Below are 22,085 nucleotides of genomic sequence, written 5' to 3'. Positions count from 1 at the left end.
GAAGGCTCGAAAACGAGCTAAGAAGTTTAAAAGCAGTCGGAAACGACCTCAAAGCTTATATCAACGGTTTGCCGAGCTAGCCTTAATGTGTCCGGCTCTCGTGACTCCCGAGTCCCTAAGAGTTGAACTTTACATGGATGGCCTTCCTAAGAGCATCAAACACGGGGTAATGTCATCCAAACCCGCCAACCTACAAGAAGCTTTAAAGATGGACCGCCAATTGATTGAAACGGTGGATGAAATGGTAGTACCGGCACCTAAGGCCGAGGATAAATTGGGGGCAACAAAAGAAAATGGGAAGCCACTCCATCAAGCAACTACAATAACAACAACTTCACTAAAAAGCTTTTCACTTCCGACGGCAAGAAAGGTTATGCCGAAAATTTGCCGTATTGCAACAAGTGCCACAAACATCATTTGGGTGAATGTGGAAGGCCATTTTGAATCAAATATCAAAGAAGTGGACATATAGCCCATGATTGTAGAAATACCACTCACGTCGCTCAAAAGGGGCTCAATGCACCAAGACCGGGTGTTTGTTATGAATGTGGCCAACTGGGTCATTATAAGAATGCATGCCCAAAGAAGAAAGCTAACCCCAATGCACGTGGTCGAGCTTTCAACATTAACACCGAGGAAGCCCGAGATGACAATGAACTAGTCACGAGTACGTTTCTTTTCAACAATTCTTATGTCTCTTGCTTATTCGATTCGGGTGCCGATAAGAGTTTTGTATCCAAGACTTTGACTCATTCTTTTTGCACTCCACCACTCCTACTAGATACTACTTATACCATTGAAGTGGCCAATGAGAAACTATTGAGTGCCGACAAATTTTATCGGGGGTGTACGTTAAACTTAATGGGTAAAGAGTTTGAAATTGACTTGATACCTATAGAACTAGGGAGCTTCGATGTAATAATTGGTATGGATTGGTTAGCCAAAATGAAATCTCACATCCTTTGTGATCTTAAAGTGATTAAAATTCCTATCGAGAATGGTGAACCCTTGATTGTCTATGGCGAAAAGAGTTGCACCGGACTCAACCTCGTCTCGTGCCTTAAAGTTGAAAAATATCTTCGTAAAGGTTGTTTCGCGATCCTAGCCCACGTTAAGAAAGTCGAGACCGATGAGAAGCATATCGATGATGTGCCAATTGTTAGTGATTTTTTTGATGTTTTTCCCGACGAATTGCCAGGTCTTCCACCTCATCGACCGGTTGAATTTCAGATCGATCTTATTCCGGGAGCCACACCCGTAGCACGTGCACCGTATAGACTTGCTCCATCCGAAATGCAAGAATTACAAAGTCAAATTTAAGAACTACTTGACCGTGGTTTTATCCAACCTAGCCATTCACCATGGGGTGTTCTGATTTTATTCGTTAAAAAGAAAGATGGATCCCTACGAATGTGCATCGATTATCGTAAACTAAATAAATTGACGGTTAAGAACCGATATCCTATCCCACGCATCGATGACCTCTTTGATCAACTACAAGGATCTTGTGTATATTCAAAAATCGATTTCCGCTCGGGTTATCACCAAATAAGGGTTAAGGGTGAAGATGTCTCCAAAACCGCTTTCCGGAATCATTATGGTAGTTATGAGTTTCTTGTAATGCCATTCGGGTTAACTAATGCACCGGCGGTATTCATGGACCTCATGAACAGCGTGTGCAAGCCGTACCTCGACAAATTCGTTATTATTTTCATCGATGATATCTTGGTCTATTCTAAAAGCGAAGAAGAACATGAACAACACCTCCGACTCGTGCTTGAACTCCTTAGACAAGAACGACTCTATGCCAAATTCTCCAAGTGTGAATTTTGGTTAAAGGAAGTTCAATTTCTTGGTCATGTTGTAAGCGATCAAGGTATTAAAGTCGATCCCGCAAAAATCGAAGCCATTAGCAAATGGGAAACCCCTACCACTCCTACTCACATTCGACAATTCTTAGGCCTCACCGGGTACTATCGTAGATTCATCGAAAATTTCTCTTTGGTTGCACGTCCTCTAACCGTGTTAACTCACAAGGGAAGGAAATTCATTTGGTCAACCGAACAAGAGTCCGCGTTTCAAATCTTGAAGAAAAAGTTAACCACCGCCCATATCTTGTCGCTTCCCGAAGGCAATGATGATTTTGTTGTATATTACGATGCCTCGAAACAAGGTTTTGGGTGCGTATTAATGCAACGAAAGAAGGTTATTGCTTATGCTTCCCGACAATTGAAAATCCACGAACGAAACTACACGACACTTGATCTCGAACTCGGAGCCGTTGTCTTTGCACTCCAAATGTGGAGACACTATCTTTATGGAACCAAAAGTACCATCTTCACCTATCAAAAAAGCCTCCAACACATCTTCGATCAAAAGCAACTAAACATGAGACAACGATGATGGATTGAAACTTTGAACGATTACGATTGTGAGCTTCGTTATCATCCCGGGAAGGCAAATGTAGTAGCCGATGCCTTAAGTCGAAAGGAAAGAATGGTGCATCTTAGTGTTCGAGCTTTAAACGTCACCATCCATACCAATCTCAATAATCAAATTCGTGTAGCCCAAGATGAGGCTCTCAAGGATGAAAACATTTCTCTCAAACGCTTGAACGTCCTCGCCTCTCGATTTGAAGTTAAGGAGACCAGACTCCGATATTTCACCGAAAGAATTGGGTGCCTAGTTATGGGGATTTACGAAGCCTTATTCTAGACGAAGCCCATAAGTCAAGGTATTTGATTCAACCCGGTTCCGGTAAGATGTACCACGATCTCAAGGAACAATATTGGTAGCCGAACATTAAAAGGGACGTTGCTACTTATGTTGGAAAGTGCCTAACTTGCTCCAAAGTCAAAGCCGAACATCAAAGACCACCCGGGTTACTCCAACAACCCGAAATCCCGCAATGAAAGTGGGAAAGAATAACGATGGATTTTATCACAAAACTACCGAAAACGGCGGGCGGTTATGATACCATTTGTGTTATTGTTGACCGTCTCATCAAATCCGTCCACTTCCTAGCCATGAAGGAAACCGACAAAATGAAGAAACTTGCACAATTATACATAAAATAGATTGTATCCCGTCATGGTATACCCTTATCGATTATTTCTGACTGAGATGGCTGTTTTTTTCTAGATTTTGGCATACCTTACAAGAAGTGTTGGGAACACGATTAGACATGAGCACTGCGTATCATCCACAAACCGATGGACAGAGCGAACGCACAATTCAAACTTTGGAAGATATGTTACGAGCTTGCGTTATCAATTTCGGAAAAGCTTGGGAAAAGCACTTGCCTCTCGCCGAATTCTCCTACAACAATAGTTATCACGCGAGTATTAACGCCGCACCGTTCGAAGCGTTATATGGCCGAAAATGTCGTTCTCCTCTTTGTTGGGCCGAAGTAGGCGACAAGCAAATCACCGGACCCGAACTCATTCATGAAACAACCGAGAAGATCATTCAAATCCGAGATAGGCTCAGGATGGCCTGTAGTCGTCAAAAGAGTTATACCGACATTAGACGTAAGGATCTCGAGTTCCAAGTGGGTGATCATGTAATGTTTGCACCTTGGAAAGGTGTAATCCGTTTCGGGAAACATGGAAAACTAAATTCGCGATACATTGGTCCTTTTAAAATCTTGGAGCGTATTCGAACCGTTGCTTACCGATTAGATCTTCCGCCTCAATTGAGCTCCGTTCATCCTACTTTCCATGTATCAAATTTGAAGAAGTGTTTTGCCGAACCCGAACTCGTTATCCCTATTGAGGAGCTTACTATTGATGACAAACTTCATTTTGTGGAAGAACCGGTTGAAATTGTGGACCACTCCGTCAAAACGCAAAAACAAAGCAAAATCCCGATTGTCAAAGTTCGTTGGAATGCCAAAAGGGTACCCGAGTTTACTTGGGAAAGACAAGATAAAATTCAAAGAAAGTATCGTCACTTATTCTTAGAGTTGGCAACGCAAGATCCCGAGGAAGAAACAACGACCACTACACCTACTTAAATTTCGGGACGAAATTTCTTTTAAGGAGTAGGTAATGTAATGACCCGCCTTTTTCTGTTTACTTTCTGTTTACCAAATTTAAAGTCCGTTATTTAATTATAACATCTATAGTTTATTCTACGTATTTAAGGTAATTCGTTTGGTTAATTCACGCACCCGTATTTAAACTTGAGGGACCAATGTTGCCAAGAGACCAAAGATTTGACTAGGTCAACTAGTCAAACCCTTTCTCCTCCATTCATTCATCACCTCCTCTTTCTCCTAATACTTCCACTTTATGCTCTCAAACCCTCAAACACAAATTCATCATCTAAATTCGATCTAACAAGTGTTCTTCAAAACAAATTACATATTTGGAATCCTTGCATCTTCCTCTTCGAATCCATACCAACTTCATCTCGTTTGGGTAACTTTCTAAAAACACTAAATTTCTTGTTCTTGATCTTTAAAACTTAAAAGTGTGTGTTAATTAGTGTCTATGGCTCAAGTCTAACATGATTATGTGATTTATTTGCTAGTTCTTGCTACTTTGATGTAACTAGCTTAAACTTGAAGATGACTTGCTTAATCTTGAGATTTGTTTGATTAAATGTTGTTAGATGTTAAAAGTGCATGTATTAAATGTGTTACTAGCATCACTAGCTACAATTTGGTATGTAAGTTGACTTGGAAAAAGCCTCATTAAAATGATTAAGGATTTTATGATTGTTAGTTAGGGTTTGATAGCCTTAAATGTGATTGTTGATGCATTAAAAAGCCTTGCAATGTCGTTTGTAAGTGTTTAGTAGTAATGTATGCGTAATTACCTACGAAATGACGTATTATATGTGTGTATTAAGTTCCCGAATCATCTTATGCAATTTATGAACTTGAAACTTTGAAAACGAACTCTTAATGATCACTTGACGAGGATTCAATTATGGTAAATGATGTTTTTGTTTAATGAAATGTGTTTAGTTGTATTCCTCGTTAAATTACCTTTTCAACGATATAAGATACGTGCTTTGAATGTTTACGGTTCTCGATTTATGGTTATTTGAAGTTTGGTTCGTGCATACCACAAATCAGCAAAACAGCTGTTGAAAAAGGCCACTTCGCGATCACAAGGTTTCGACTCGCGGTCGCGAGATGCTGAAAAAGGCCACTTCGCGAACGCAAGGTTTGGACTTGTAGCGACCCCGACGAATCGTCAAGTGACGGCGTCGACTACGTGGGTCCCATTACCTGATTATAAGTCTTTAAGATAACGTTTGACCAAAATATGTCGCCTTCATTTCAAAATAAAGATTGTTTCAAAGTTTACAAGAATTGTTCAACCAAAAGTTAAGTTACAACGTTATAGATACGATTGAAATCTAGGCGACACGGTTTAAAGTAAAGTCAAAAGACGCTCCATGAAATGCATGTATACTCGACATCGGATGCAAGTATCAAATAGTAAGCGGAAGCATGTTTCACATATCGTGCAAGACCTGAGAAAAACATAGAAATCTGTCAACGAAAAACGTTGGTGAAATCATAGGTTTAAGTAAGTAAGTACAAGTGAACCACAAGATTTGCATCAATGAAATAATAGTAATACATTCCAAAAGTTTGTTTCACGAGCACCCAATTATCAAAGCTTAACATTCCTTCCATTGTATACCCCATCACTTAGTGCTAGAACAAACACTGATTCTCGAAAATATATTTCATCCGTAGACGGTAGCTAACCGTCAAAGATGAGGGTTGTCAACCCATATGGCCATATAACATAAGTTCTCGCTTACACCCGGCAAGTGTAACTAATGATAATCGAATTGAGGATTTTGTTCTAAACTCGTATGTAGAATGTTTGTTTTCCCGTTCTTGTGTTCACTTAGTTCAAAAGAATCGTTTATGTTTTCTCATCCCAATATAAGTTCAAAAAGAGTAAAAGTGGGACTATGATCTCACCTTGAGTGCAAGAGTTAATAAAGTACTTCAACAAGTAGACGCGTGCAAAGACAAAGCTAGTCTTGACCTAAACATATAGGTTGTATCAATAACGGTAAACACGATAGGTCAAAGATGTTCAATTAGTCCTATGGCTCGTTACGACTCGATTAAGTATAGCATGTGAATCACGTTGTCAAGTTTCATACAAGAAACAAGTATAAAAGCATGTTAGAACGATTGTATAAAAGTTTGGTTAAGTTTGACTAAAAGTCAAACTTGGTCAAAGTCAACGAAAAAGTCAACGCGTTCGGGTCGGGTCCCGAACTATTTTTCTATGCTAAATATTCATATACAAGTATATTAGAACAAGTTTCATGTGAATCGGAGGTCCATAGCATAGCAAACATTTTTCATAAAATGGAAAAGTTGGACAGAAGCTGGACGCGGCTTATGTCGCGCCGCGACCAGGGTTGCCGCGCCGCGGCCTTGGTCGTGGTCTGGTGTCAGTCAGTTACAAATGTTCAAGACTTGGTAAAACTTCAAACAAACGCAAAACGCAAACCGCAAACAATTAGAAGACGTATCTTATACCGTTGGAAAGCTCTTTTGACAAGGAACACAACTAAACACAAATCATCACACAAAAACATCATTTACAACAATCGAATTCTCGTCATGTGATCAATAAACTTTCATAATCAAAGTTTCAAGTTCTAAAACGCATTTCATGATTCGGGCAACCAATTTACATGTACAATATGCCGTTTCGAAGGTAATCAAACACACATTGCAACCAAACACTTATCAACAACAATTCATGGCATTTGATGCACCAAAAGTTCATATAAAGCTTGTCAAACCCTAATCCAAGTTCATAAAATCACTAATCATGTTCTTGAAGTTTTTCTTAATCAACCTATACATCAAAATGAAGCTAATGATGCTAGTAACACATTTAATACATGAACTATAACAATTAAACAGCTTTTAATCATCCAAAATCAAAGATTAAGCAAACCCACTTCAAAAACTCAAACTAGTTACTCAAAACAACAAATCGAGCAAACAAAACATATATTCATGTTACACACGAGCCATAGACACTAACTAACACAATTTCAAGTCAAAAACACGAATTTGAGAAATCTAGAGTTTTAGAAATGTTACCCAAAATCGATGAGGTTAGTATCAAATCGTAGAGGATGATGAGAGGATTAAGAATATGTAGTCGGATTTGTTGTGAGCTTCCTAGATCTAAATTAGATGATGAATTAGTGATTTGGTGTTTTGAGAGTAAAAATGGAAGAAAGGAAGAAATGGTTGGTGAAATGAATGGATAAGTGGTGGTGGTGGTGACTAGTTGCCAAATTTTGGCCAAGTGCCAAAATTAGTCCCTCAAGTTTCAAAGCGGGTGCGGAAATTTACCAAACGAATATTTTTAAAACGCTCGAGTAAACGGGTGATGTTGAAATTAAGTAGCAGGAATATTATGAACGTTTATCAACGGGACCACGGATTTAAATAACGAAGATATTATTTAAAAAAAAAAACGGTGTTAAATTAAATTTAACGGAAAAACGCGGGATGTTACATTATCCACACCTCAAAAGAAATTTCGTCCCGAAATTTAGTTGGAAGTAGTAGTCGATATCTCTTACTCGAGACTTTACGTTGTCAATGCTATGAATAAGTGAAAGTACGTTCTTGAGGGTTCTCATGAATTTGGATAGTCAGGGTTTTACGTTGCATTAAGGTTCGGTTTTTACGATCCCCGGTTTCAACTGGTTTTCCTATGAAGAGAAGTTTGTCATCGATAGTTGATGTATCCAGCAGGATTGCACGTTCCTGTTCCGCAGGACACGTTTCTAAGTTTGTTACACGAAATGTAGGGTAAACGGAAACTTAATTGAGTCGGAAGTTCTAAACGGTAGGGAGCGGTTCCAATACGCCCCAAGGTTTCAAAAGGGTTAACATGTCGCGGGTTTAACTTTCCCTGATTCCCGAAACGGATTACACCCTTCCAAGGTGCGGGTTCTCAATATTACGCGGTTACACACTGGGATTTGTGAGGTTCTCCTCTAAGTTTGGTATAACTCTTCTGGCTACAATGGGTTGTCTCGAGCCCTTCTCGGACTTGAACGATCTCAATTGTTGTTTCTTGATGGAGTTCAGATTTCGGTGGTTGATGCTTTGGTTAGATGAACAGGGGTATGACATTAGCGGTCATATAAAGTTTCGAAAAGTGCGCGTGAACACACGAGTGGTAACTACTGTTGTAAGAGTGATCTACTAAAGGTGACAATACCAGTCTGTAACATGTCTTTCCAAGATTGAATCGTACGTTTGCTCGGTTCGTCGGTTGTGGGAGATACGCGGTACATATGTCTAAGCGGGTTCCCAAGGTTTCTTGTAAAACTAGAAGTGAAACGAGTATTTCGATACAGAATAATTGACAAAGATACACCGTGTTGGAATAGAATCTCTTAAGATACGTTTGAACAAGTTAGTTAGGGTTCGAGAAATGTCCGTTAGGACTATTCACCCTCGTGGCGAATACTAATATAATATGAGGAATTTCTCTATCCATGGAGAAATGTCACAAGGAGTTTCCTTTAAACGGAAATGCGAACGGTAAAGATAGTAGTGAAATGAGGACTTAGAATAGGATGAGTTTACATCTCGAGGTTGCTATAACGTGCCTCTAGTTGTCAAAAGTTGAAGTCTGAAAGAGAAACGAGGTAGTACACGTAGTTGTATAGTTCGGGGTTGAATAATAGTTGGCCGATTATCAGGAACACAATGACATTAAGTCAAAGAAGAGTGAAGTATCGTTGGATTGTGTGTTATCTTAATTTCCAGTAATATCAGACGGTAACGGTGAAATAACAGAGGTATGTAGTGTGGCACGTGATGACAAGAATATTGATCGGATCCACAATTTAGTATTCGAATTCTTCGTGCAAAATAACGAATTTTCGTCCCGTTGATTTCGAGTCGAGGGAGTATGCCTTTCGGCGTCTAAGTAGAAATATCCCCATATTTGAGTTCCATCTGTTGCTATACGATTTTAACTAGAAATGTTGGTGTGAAGAATCACGCTCAAGGTTCGAACACGGAGAGGTTTAAATTTTTCCCTTAGTGAGTTAACGAGGTTGGAGTCGTGTAACACGAGGAAAGTCAGAAATGAATCTTCGGTAATAACAGGCGAGATCTCAAGATTTTTCGAATACAAGTCTGAGTTGGGAGAGTTTCCTGATTACATGTGGCTTGATTTCGAGATTGATTGTAATGGCCTGACCATTAACTTCATGGTCTAGAAAATTGGACTTCGTTCAACAGAAATTCTCACTCGGAGAATTTGGTATAAAGTTGCTCTTTTCTCAAAAGTTCGAGCGTAAGATGGTGATGTTGTTCGTTTTCCTTCTTTACTTAAATAAGTTAAGATGTCATCTATAAATACGATAACAGATTAGTCTATATGAATTTGCATACGCGGTTCAAGAGGTTTATGGATACGGGCGAGCCATAAATAAATCAAGCGGTACTAAGAGAGATTTACAACTAACGTTGCGAGTTCGGAAAGTGGCTTAGGAGACATCGTCTCACTTAACCCCCAATTGATGATAACCGGAACGGAGGTCGATTTGGAACATACGGGATTCGTGCAAATAATCATGAGCTCATGGATGCGAGGGAGAGGGTATCGGTTTCCAACCGAAAATTACTCAGTTCACAATAATCTATACAAGATGATGGGGAAACATTTTTTTTTTTTTTTTTTTTTTTTTTTTTTTTTTTACGAATAGGTTCCGAGCTCCCTAGTTCTATAGGTGTCAAGTCAAAAGTCTTAACGTATTTCCTCCAATAAAATTTATGGGCACACAATATTTTTCCGTCGGTTACTTAAATCGTCTAAGTAGTATCTGGGGGAAAGAGGTGGAATATAAAGAGCATGAGTCAATTCCTTGGTTATAAAACGTCTAGCGGTAATCGAATCGAACAAGTATGAAATATACGGTTTGTTGTGAAGAAACGTACCCGTTACTAGTCCATCGTCGTTCCGGGCATCCTTGGTGTCGATGTCGAAGGTTCAACGGCGTGCGTTGGGGTTGATTTTCTTATTTGGGCACACATTCCTAAAATGACCCAGTTGGCCACATTCGAAGCAAGCACCCGTTCTGTGTGCGTTGGGCATCTTTCGAGCGACGGGTCCTTGGCGCCGGTGGCGAAACCTGCCACATCCTTCAAAGTGATGCTTGTGGCATTCGTCACAAAAAGGCAGTTTTCCGGCATAGCCTTTCTTGTCGTTGGAGGTAAAAGGCTTCTTGGCGGGGTTGTTGTTATTGTTGTGGTTGCTTGATTGAGAGGCTTCCCATGTTCTTTTGTTGTTACTCGGGTGGTTCTCGACCATTGGTGCCGGTGCTTCCATTTCATTCACCGTTTCTAAGGCTTGGCGGGCCATTGTTAAAGCCTCTTGTAGGTTAGTGGGTTGAGATGTCATTACCTTGTGTTGAATGCTCTTAGGGAGGCCATCCATGTAAAGTTCGACTCTTAGGGATTCGGGAGTCATGAGAATTGGACACATCGAGACTAGTTCGGTAAACCGTTGATTATAAGCCTTGAGGTCATTTCCGGCCGTTTTTAAATTCCTTAGACCCTGTTCGAGCCTTCGAGTCTCGTCGCGCGGGAAGTATTCGGTGATCATTCTTTCTCTTAATTCGGTCCAAGAGAGTGTGTGGGCTTCATCGATTCCCACTAATTGTACATACGTGTTCCACCATGAGAGAGCAATACCGGTGAAAGTGAGGGTGGAAAACTTGACCTTATCTTGGTCTCGACAACCGCTTGTGTTAAAAACGGTCTCCATTTGTTCAAACCATCGGGTGAGAGTAACCGGTCCCCCGGTTCCATCGAAAGTGGGAGGATTGTACTTCATGAAGTTCTTGTAGGAGCAACCCTCGATTGAATTACCGGCTCCATGATTGTTGTTGTTAGAAAAGTGATCGGCCACGGCCGTACCCACGGCGGTGGTTATCATTCGTTGAAGAGCTTGTTCCAGAGTTTCGAGAGGAGTATTGTGTTGACCTTGGTGAGCCATTGTTCCTTCATGAGACAAGAATATCGTTGGTTAGTATTTTCAACAATACTAACCGTGGCATGGAATAAGGATAGAGAGAAAATTTTCCTTGACTCGCCTTAAATTCTCTATGTCATAATGTCGGAACGTCCATGTGAATCACCGTAATATAATCCCGGAAATTATATTACCCTGATTCTCATGTGCATTTAACATTACTTCATAAAGTCAAGGTGGCGCACCAACAAAATTTATCAACGTAAGATCAAGATCGAATACGAGTTAGATATGATAGAAGAGTTCGAGTATAAATGCACAATTAGTCAAATAATTCCTACTTCAGTCTATATGCCGGTTGTAGTCTAGATTCACCTATGTACCCTATGACTCGGGGTGAACACAAATGAACTCTAAATCCCTACAACCAAGGCTCTGATACCACCTGTAGCGACCCCGACGAATCGTCAAGTGACGGCGTCGGCTACGTGGGTCCCATTACCTGATTATAAGTCTTTAAGATAACGTTTGACCAAAATATGTCGCCTTCATTTCAAAATAAAGATTGTTTCAAAGTTTACAAGAATTGTTCAACCAAAAGTTAAGTTACAACGTTATAGATACGATTGAAATCTAGGCGACACGGTTTAAAGTAAAGTCAAAAGACGCTCCATGAAATGCATGTATACTCGACATCGGATGCAAGTATCAAATAGTAAGCGGAAGCATGTTTCACATATCGTGCAAGACCTGAGAAAAACATAGAAATCTGTCAACGAAAAACGTTGGTGAAATCATAGGTTTAAGTAAGTAAGTACAAGTGAACCACAAGATTTGCATCAATGAAATAATAGTAATACATTCCAAAAGTTTGTTTCACGAGCACCCAATTATCAAAGCTTAACATTCCTTCCATTGTATACCCCATCACTTAGTGCTAGAACAAACACTGATTCTCGAAAATATATTTCATCCGTAGACGGTAGCTAACCGTCAAAGATGAGGGTTGTCAACCCATATGGCCATATAACATAAGTTCTCGCTTACACCCGGCAAGTGTAACTAATGATAATCGAATTGAGGATTTTGTTCTAAACTCGTATGTAGAATGTTTGTTTTCCCGTTCTTGTGTTCACTTAGTTCAAAAGAATCGTTTATGTTTTCTCATCCCAATATAAGTTCAAAAAGAGTAAAAGTGGGACTATGATCTCACCTTGAGTGCAAGAGTTAATAAAGTACTTCAACAAGTAGACGCGTGCAAAGACAAAGCTAGTCTTGACCTAAACATATAGGTTGTATCAATAACGGTAAACACGATAGGTCAAAGATGTTCAATTAGTCCTATGGCTCGTTACGACTCGATTAAGTATAGCATGTGAATCACGTTGTCAAGTTTCATACAAGAAACAAGTATAAAAGCATGTTAGAACGATTGTATAAAAGTTTGGTTAAGTTTGACTAAAAGTCAAACTTGGTCAAAGTCAACGAAAAAGTCAACGCGTTCGGGTCGGGTCCCGAACTATTTTTCTATGCTAAATATTCATATACAAGTATATTAGAACAAGTTTCATGTGAATCGGAGGTCCATAGCATAGCAAACATTTTTCATAAAATGGAAAAGTTGGACAGAAGCTGGACGCGGCTTATGTCGCGCCGCGACCAGGGTTGCCGCGCCGCGGCCTTGGTCGTGGTCTGGTGTCAGTCAGTTACAAATGTTCAAGACTTGGTAAAACTTCAAACAAACGCAAAACGCAAACCGCAAACAATTAGAAGACGTATCTTATACCGTTGGAAAGCTCTTTTGACAAGGAACACAACTAAACACAAATCATCACACAAAAACATCATTTACAACAATCGAATTCTCGTCATGTGATCAATAAACTTTTATAATCAAAGTTTCAAGTTCTAAAACGCATTTCATGATTCGGGCAACCAATTTACATGTACAATATGCCGTTTCGAAGGTAATCAAACACACATTGCAACCAAACACTTATCAACAACAATTCATGGCATTTGATGCACCAAAAGTTCATATAAAGCTTGTCAAACCCTAATCCAAGTTCATAAAATCACTAATCATGTTCTTGAAGTTTTTCTTAATCAACCTATACATCAAAATGAAGCTAATGATGCTAGTAACACATTTAATACATGAACTATAACAATTAAACAGCTTTTAATCATCCAAAATCAAAGATTAAGCAAACCCACTTCAAAAACTCAAACTAGTTACTCAAAACAACAAATCGAGCAAACAAAACATATATTCATGTTACACACGAGCCATAGACACTAACTAACACAATTTCAAGTCAAAAACACGAATTTGAGAAATCTAGAGTTTTAGAAATGTTACCCAAAATCGATGAGGTTAGTATCAAATCGTAGAGGATGATGAGAGGATTAAGAATATGTAGTCGGATTTGTTGTGAGCTTCCTAGATCCAAATTAGATGATGAATTAGTGATTTGGTGTTTTGAGAGTAAAAATGGAAGAAAGGAAGAAATGGTTGGTGAAATGAATGGATAAGTGGTGGTGGTGGTGACTAGTTGCCAAATTTTGGCCAAGTGCCAAAATTAGTCCCTCAAGTTTCAAAGCGGGTGCGGAAATTTACCAAACGAATATTTTTAAAACGCTCGAGTAAACGGGTGACGTTGAAATTAAGTAGCAGGAATATTATGAACGTTTATCAACGGGACCACGGATTTAAATAACGAAGATATTATTTAAAAAAAAAAACGGTGTTAAATTAAATTTAACGGAAAAACGCGGGATGTTACAGGACTCGCGATCGCGAGATTCCCCCTGACCTAGCCCACTTTTTGATTTTTGCAAATTCGTTCCCGCTTACTCGCAACTCCGTTTAACATGAAATTTTGCCAACATGCTTATATATGACTACATTTTTATGTGTAATGGTTGGAAACCAGACCCAACCCCGTTGACTTTGACCAAGTTTGACTTTTAGTCAAACTTAACCAAACGCTTATGCAATCGTTCTAACTTGCGTTTATACTTATATCTTGCATGAAACTTGACAATTTGGCTCACATGCTATATTAATCGAGTCGTAACGAGCCATATGACTAATTAAACACTTTGACTGACTTTATACTTTACCGATATTGATACAACCTATTGTTTAGGTCAAGACTAGCATTCGTTCTTACATACGTTAACTTTGTGAAGTATATTTATTCTCGTGCACTCAAGGTGAGATCATAATCCCACTTTTACTCTTTTATACTTATACTTGGGATGAGAAAACATAAATGTTTCATTTTACAAAGTGAACACAAGTACGAAAACAAACATTCTACGTACGAGTTAGAACAGAAATCCTCAAGTCCAATTATCATTAGTTACACTTGTAGGGTGTAAGCAAGAACTTATGTTGTGGCCATACGGGTTTGACGAACCCTCATTCGGATGAATGAAACGTATTTTCGGGATATAGTGTAGGTTCTAACACTATGATGCAGAGGTACTATTAAGTTAAGTCTTGATAATTGAGTGCTCGTGATACAAACAACAACTTTTGGAATGTAAACGATTTGGATAATCACTTTATACTGAATCTTGTGGTTCAATACAATATACTTACTAAACCTATGATTTCACCAACGTTTTCGTTGACAGATTTTCTATATTTTTCTCAGGTCCTTGAATGCTAAGTGATATATGCTTCCGCACTCTACTTTTTGATACTTGCTTGGATGTCGAGTATACATGCATACATGGAGCGTCTTTTGACTTACTTTAAATTGTGTCGTATAGGTTTCATTTGTACTTTAAATGTTGTAATGTAACTAGTCGTTGAACTACTTTTTTAAACCTTGAAACATCCTTACATTTGAAATGAATGTGACATATTTTGGTCAAACGTTGTTTTAAAGACTTATGACTACGTAACGGTACCTAAGTAGAAGGCGCCGTCAATGACGATTTTGTCGGGTCGCTACATATTCTTTCTCTTAATTTCTAGCTTCTTATCTCATTAGTTCATTAAGATGACTAACATACCAATGATGAATGCTCTGAGATCATTGTCTCCGACAAGAAACTCCTCCCAAGACATCGAAGCCAAAGAGAGATGGCTTGTAAGTACATAATTACTTTATTAACGCTTTTCTTTCATTTTTTATTAAATGATTAAATCGAGTGATATATGATGTTTTTGAGACATACAAGATAAGGTTATATATTCTTTAAGTCAAGTCACTTTACTTATGTTAAGGAAGAAAATAAAGATTTAGAGTTTATGTTTTAAAAGGAATAACGCTTACCAAAAATAAAAAATAAGCATAAGTGATAGCAACTTGATTAGTCCTTTCACTTTTTTTTTATCATACGATAAAAAATTAAAAATAAAATATTAAACTACTACGTACTATAACTTTTAGTTTAATTCTAATAATTATAATTATTACTAACATGCAAAGTATATAGAGTTTAGTAAAAAGAAAAAATAGTTGCTCACTCAATTTAAATCTAAAGTTTTATTTTATTTTACTTTACAAATAAAATAGAGAACGAATTCATTTTAGTGTATTTGTTTTTATTTTTAATTTTTTCAATTTATACCTTTTGTTGCTTGCTAGAAGATGGCTCAATGATATCCATGCCATGATTACAAATCTGTAACACAAAAAGTAAAACAAAAAAGAGTCTAATATTTATATACACTCTTTAAATTATTGAGATTGAATTATAACTTACCTAACCAAATAAAGAAAATGTATCTTGTTAATGCATCTCCCGGTAACTATAGCGGTCTGGAAGCATTTTGCAACAATTTTTTTTTTTACCGTTTTTCTAGTTTGTTTCTATCATAAAAGAAATTTATAAATTAAACATACAAGATTTATTCGTTTATACATCTATATCTATATATTATATCTATACTAGAGCGTAAAAAAATTAGAGATATAAATTAAACCTCTATTGTCATGTAAGTTTGATCCGGATCTTCAACAATTGAAGACTACCTTCCATCGTAATCTAGAAAAATCACAACATTTTTCATTTTAGCAGCCATAATCTTTTCAAAAGAATCCAACGCAGAAGGATGTTTCATCTATATTAGAAAGAAAAAAAAAACCATAAAAAACAGTTGTTTTTTGCCTAGCAGTTGTCAATTGAAAAAGATTATGGCAAAAAACAACTGTTTTTTAAGTATTTATATTCTTTTTTCAATATAGATGAAACATCCTTCTGCGTTGGATTCTTTTGAAAAGATTATGGCTGCTGCCAAAATGAAAAAAGTTGTGATTTTTCTAGATTACGATGGAACGTTGTCTTCAATTGTTAAAGATCCGGATCAAGCTTACATGACTACAGAGGTTTAATTTATATCTCTATTTTTTTACGCTCTAGTATAGATATAATATATAGATATAGTTGCATAAACGAATAGATCTTGTATGTTTAACTTATAAATTTCTTTTATGATAAAAACAGATGAGAAAAGTGGTAAAAAAATGTTGCAAAATACTTCGAGATTGCTATAGTTACCGGGAGATGCATTAACAAGGTACATTCTCTTTATTTGGTTAAGTTTTGTATGTTAGTCAAAGTTATAATTCAATCTCAATAATTTAAAGCGTGTATTTATATTAAATTATTTTTTGTTTTATTTTTTGTGTTACAGATTTGTAATTATGGCATGGATATCACTGAGCCATCTTCTAGCAAGCAACAAAAGGTATAAATTGAAAAAATTAAAAATAAAAACAAATACACGTAAATGAATTCGTACTCCTATTTTATTTGTAAAGTAAAATAAAATAAAACTTTAGATTGAAATTGAGTGAACAACTTTTTTTTTACTAAACTCTATACACTTTGCATGTTATTAATAATTTTTAGAATTAAACTAAAAGTTATAGCACGTAGTAGTTTAATATTTTTTTTTATACCGTATAAAATAAAAAAATAAAAGGACTAATAAAGTTGCTTTCAGTTATGCGTATTTTTTATTTTTGATAAGCGAGAGAACCCTCCTATGAACAAGCACTTTGGCTCCCCCATAGAAGGTAGAACCTCGGGTAACCAAGCCACCGAGCGTGAGACCTGGTACCGGGTGAATTGCGCATTATGCGCACCATCTAGTCACACTCCCACTTTGAACAATTTGGCATAACCATGAATTGAACTCGAGTGGTGTACTTCATTGGACAACTCGGTGGTCACTCAAACAAGCCTACGTGGTTAGTTATGCGTATTTTGTCTTTTAGGGAAATCCTTTGCCAACCAGCCAAGAGTTTTTTACCAACGATTAACGAGGTAGACTGTATACAATAATATTACTAGCAATAACTTTTATTACGACTTCTAGTAAGAAACTAGAAGCAAAAAGAAAACAGTACAACTACAAAGGCTTTATAGGCCAATTGTTTCAAGAAACATAAAGTTTACATCTACTAGATAACCAAGAATAAGAAAAGCTTCTAACTGAATCATATAACTCATCTTTCCTTATGTTAGACGCTGAAAAAAATAACACCATTACGAAACCTCCACAGCACCCAAACCATAGTCGCCACTATAACGTAAAATCAATCCTTTGAAGATGATGGCTAACCCAATTATCGAACCAATTTGTCCATGTAGCCCATGAATCAAAACAATCTATGTTTACTTCGGTCCATAGCCCAATTTTTTGCCATAAATCTTTTGCTACAACACACAAGAATAAAACATGATTTAAAACTTCAACACCACAACTACAACGAGGACAACCAATATCTTACCACACCTCAGTCAAAAAGATTGTATCTTGTTGGAAGTCTATTTAAAGCTACACGCGAAATAAAAATATTCACTTTCAATGGTATAAACTTACTCCACCTTGTGCTATACTGTAATGATGGTAACATTGCCTCATCAATCGATCGCCTGATATTTGCAACAGTATAATCAACATTGAAATTGTTTTCCTAACACACTTTATCTTCATCAGAATTATTATTATCGTTATTAAATTTTAAATGTAGAAACTCAAAAAATTATTATAAAATTCAAATAAATATGAATTTTTTCTTTCTAGGTTTGTAGAAAATTATCATAAATAACAAAGATCATTAATGGTGTTAGTGTGGAAAAAAATAAGTTCTGTTTATGGGTTCATTACAGGCATGTTAAGGAACATGTACAATCGGATTTAATATCCTCCGTTTGCATAAACATTTAAATTCATTTGTTAGTATAACAAAGCTAAACATATTTTGTAAATGTTTATAGAGCTGGAGCGATTTGGCGGAACGAATTAAATTTGTTCTTAAAGATTATACTGATCTTGTTTGAAATCTGGAGGAATAGTCTTAGAGATACGACCAGAAATTGAATGGGACAAGGGCAAAGCCGTCGAATTTTTGTTGACTACATTAGGTATTGAAAACTTCTTTAATTGAGACTTTATATATTGATGAAAAAATTTTCATTAAAAACATTCAATGTGTATTAATTATTTTTTGTTCATTATATATAGGATACGAATATACGATGAAACAAAAGATGTATTAGCAATCTATATTGGTGACGATCGCACAGATGAAGATGCGTTCAAGCTTTTACGTACATGTAAAAAAGGATTTGGCATTTTGGTTTCAAAAACTCCAAAAGAAATTGAAGTTGTTTATACCTTACGGTCCAAAATACAATAACACCCTTAAACCACCAAATTTTTTAGAATCTGACTACCATAATTCAAAGTCTCCAGCTATCATCTTCTTGCTTGACAACCATTAATGTGAAAGAACTCGCAAACTCAACATAATATCTTCATTCATGATCGCTTGTCGCTGTTGGAGAATTCTACTACACCTTTAAGAAATAGCATTACCTATATCAAATAATCGGTTAGAACTTTTCGTGGCAATTATTCTCTAGAACAACAACAACAACAATACCCAATCCCACAAATGTAGGGTATGGGGGAGGTAGGGTGTAGACAATCATTCCTCGTACCTTAGATTAGAAGGAAGTCACTACTCCGCCCTCGGGTATAGAACCCGCGACTAGATCAGGTCTTCCTTCCATCTACTCTAGAAGCAAAAGAGATTGCTTCCTAAAGGACCTCCAGCCAGAAATGCTCATAAAAACAAAAAGTGTGGGCAAATGATACGTACCTGTAAACGTTATGTGCGCCTAGAAAGATGCAACCATACAAAGTAGCCATAAAAAGAGGACACATATAGCAAGTAAAGCACCCAATCCCACAAATGTAGGGTATGGGGGAGGTATGGTGTAGACAATCATTCCTCGTACCCTAGATTAGAAGGAAGTCACTACTCCACCCTCGGGTATAGAACCCGCGACTAGATCAGGTCTTCCCTCCCTCTACTCTAGAAGCAAAAGAGATTGCTTCCTAAAGGACCTCCGGCCAGAAATGCTCATAAAAACAAAAAGTGTGGGCAAATGATACATACCTGTAAACGTTATGTACGCCTAGAAAGATGCAACCATAGAAAGTAGCCATAAAAAGAGAACACATATAGCAAGTAAAGCATAACAATAGGAGAAATAGCATGGATAATATAGTGTGCAGAGACATGTAATTTCAAGTAGGCCTACAAACAAGCAAAATACACACCCACCCTCCCACCCACACACCCCATGTAATTATTCTCTAGAACTTTTTGAATAAAAATTAAATTTTAATAAACAGCTTCAGTTTTTCAGTTTCTTTAGGTGTTGTTCATTTAAAATTTAATTTTATTCAAAAAATTCTATAGAATAATTGCTACGAAAAGTTCTAACCGATTATTTAATATAGGTAATGCGATTTCTTCAAGGTCTAGTAGAATTCTCCAACAGCGACAAGCGATCATGAATGAAGATATTATGGTGAGTTCGCGAGTTCTTTCACATTTATGGTTGTCAAGCAAGAAGATGATAGCTGGAGAGTTTGAATTATGGTAGTCAGATCCTAAAAAATTGGTGGTATAAGGGTGTTATTGTATTTTAGAGTTATAATTATAATGGTGTTCCTATATTTGTATTTGTAAGGGTGTATTTATATTGGTGTTTATGTATTAGGAGTACAGATGGAAATGAATCGAATATGGATCGGGTGAGGCCACATTCATATCCATTTTCTTTTAGTTTTTGTTCATCCATATCAATATCTATATCCGTTTAATTTTAGTTCATCCATCCATATTCATATTCAGTGGATTAAGCGGGTTGATTGATATCCATTGAATATTCAAAAAATGTTATAATATTTTCTAATATGTGATTAAAATAGAAACGTAATATAACAAAACTTTATATAATGTGGGATAATTAAAATCTATCTATAAGAACGTGTAATCGTTGTCGAATATATAACACAATTTGTTAAATTACTATTGCACTCGTTCTTCCGGTCGATTACTATCCCGACGACACTCCGGTTATGAAAGGACCCGTTCATATACATTATAAACGATTCACAATAGTTGATTACATCGCGAGGTATTTGACCTCTATATGATACATTTTACAAACATTGCATTCGTTTTTAAAAGACAAACTTTCTTTTCATCTAAAGTTGACGACATGCATACCATTTCATAATACATCCAACTATAATTGACTTAATAATAATCTTGATGAACTCAATGACTCGAATGCAACGTCTTTCGAAATATGCCATGAATGATTCCAAGTAATATCCTTAAAATGAGCTAATGCACAGCGGAAGATTTCTTTAATACCTGAGAATAAACATGCTTTAAAGTGTCAACCAAAAGGTTGGTGAGTTCATTAGTTTATCATAATCCATAAATTCCATAATTTTAATAGACCACAAGATTTCCTTTATTCAATAATCATACACTCGCAAGTGTTTAAATATCATTCATATGGATTGAACACCTGGTAACCGACATTAACATCATGCATATAGAATATCTCCAAAACAGAAATCCATCTGTATAATATAAACTCGAAGTACTAAATCATACCATTTTCCAGTATGGTGGGAGTTAGTGCTCGTAGATCTACCTTTAGGATTCGCGTCAATTAGGGTGTCTGTTCCCTAATTCTTAGGTTACCAAGCTAAAAGGGGTGATATTCGATTCGATAATCCAACCATAGAATGTAGTTTCGATTACTTGTGTCTATTTCGTAAAGCATTTATAAAAAACAGCGCATGTATTCTCAGTCCCAAAAATATATATTGCAAAAGCATTTAAAAAGGGAGCAAATGAAACTCACTATACTGTATTTTGTAGTAAAAATACATATGACGTCATTGAACAAGTGCAAGGTTGGCCTTGGATTCACGAACTTATATTAATTATATATATTTATATGTTTGATCAATATCTTTCTAACAATTTAGGTCAAGTCGTAGTGTATCACAATCCTAATGCTCGAGACTAAATATGCAAAAGTCAACAAAAGTCATATTGACCAAAATGTCTTCCAAAATTTATACATGATTATTATATAGTTTAAATATAGTCGTTTTATATATTTAAATATTTTTAACAGATTTTATTAAAGTAAATAATATAGTTCTTTTATTAATAAATAAAATTTTATATTAAAATTTATATAATAAAAATATACTTTTATATATCTTAAGTAATAAAATTTATAAAGTTAATTTAATATCATAAAAATAATATGATAGGTATTATTAATGTAATTATATTATACGTAGTAAAATATCTTTGTATCACATATTTATTTGATAAAATAATATTGATAATAATAATAATAATAAGTAAAAGTTGTATTATTTTGTAATAATTATTATTATTCTACTAATAAAAATAACAATAATTATATTTTCTAAAAATGATAAAATGATAATTTTTATTAATAATAGTACTAAAATGATAATAATAATAATAATAATAATAATGATGTTTCATATTAACAATGATATTTTTATTAAAAATAATAATTTTAGTAAAAATGATAGTTTAATATTAATAATACTTTTAATAACAATAATAGTAAAATAATAAAAACGATATTTTTCCTTTAAATCAAAATCTTACAATATCTTAATTTCATCATGATACTCATACTCATTATTTCCTAATCGTTTCATTTAATAGCTTTTAGTCATCTTTT

The 22,085-nt window shown here is 36.1% G+C and overlaps 1 pseudogene; it reads left to right on the top strand.

Moving 5' to 3' along the window:
• Positions 1-15,022: 15,022 nt before the first annotated feature.
• On the top strand, positions 15,023-18,676 carry LOC139901351 (probable trehalose-phosphate phosphatase 8; annotated as a pseudogene).
• The last annotated feature ends 3,409 nt before the right edge of the window (positions 18,677-22,085 follow it).

Source organism: Rutidosis leptorrhynchoides, chromosome 3, assembly GCF_046630445.1.
Source record: "Rutidosis leptorrhynchoides isolate AG116_Rl617_1_P2 chromosome 3, CSIRO_AGI_Rlap_v1, whole genome shotgun sequence".
NCBI classification, from domain to species: Eukaryota; Viridiplantae; Streptophyta; class Magnoliopsida; order Asterales; family Asteraceae; genus Rutidosis; species Rutidosis leptorrhynchoides.
This window is presented reverse-complemented; position numbering and strand designations above follow the sequence as displayed.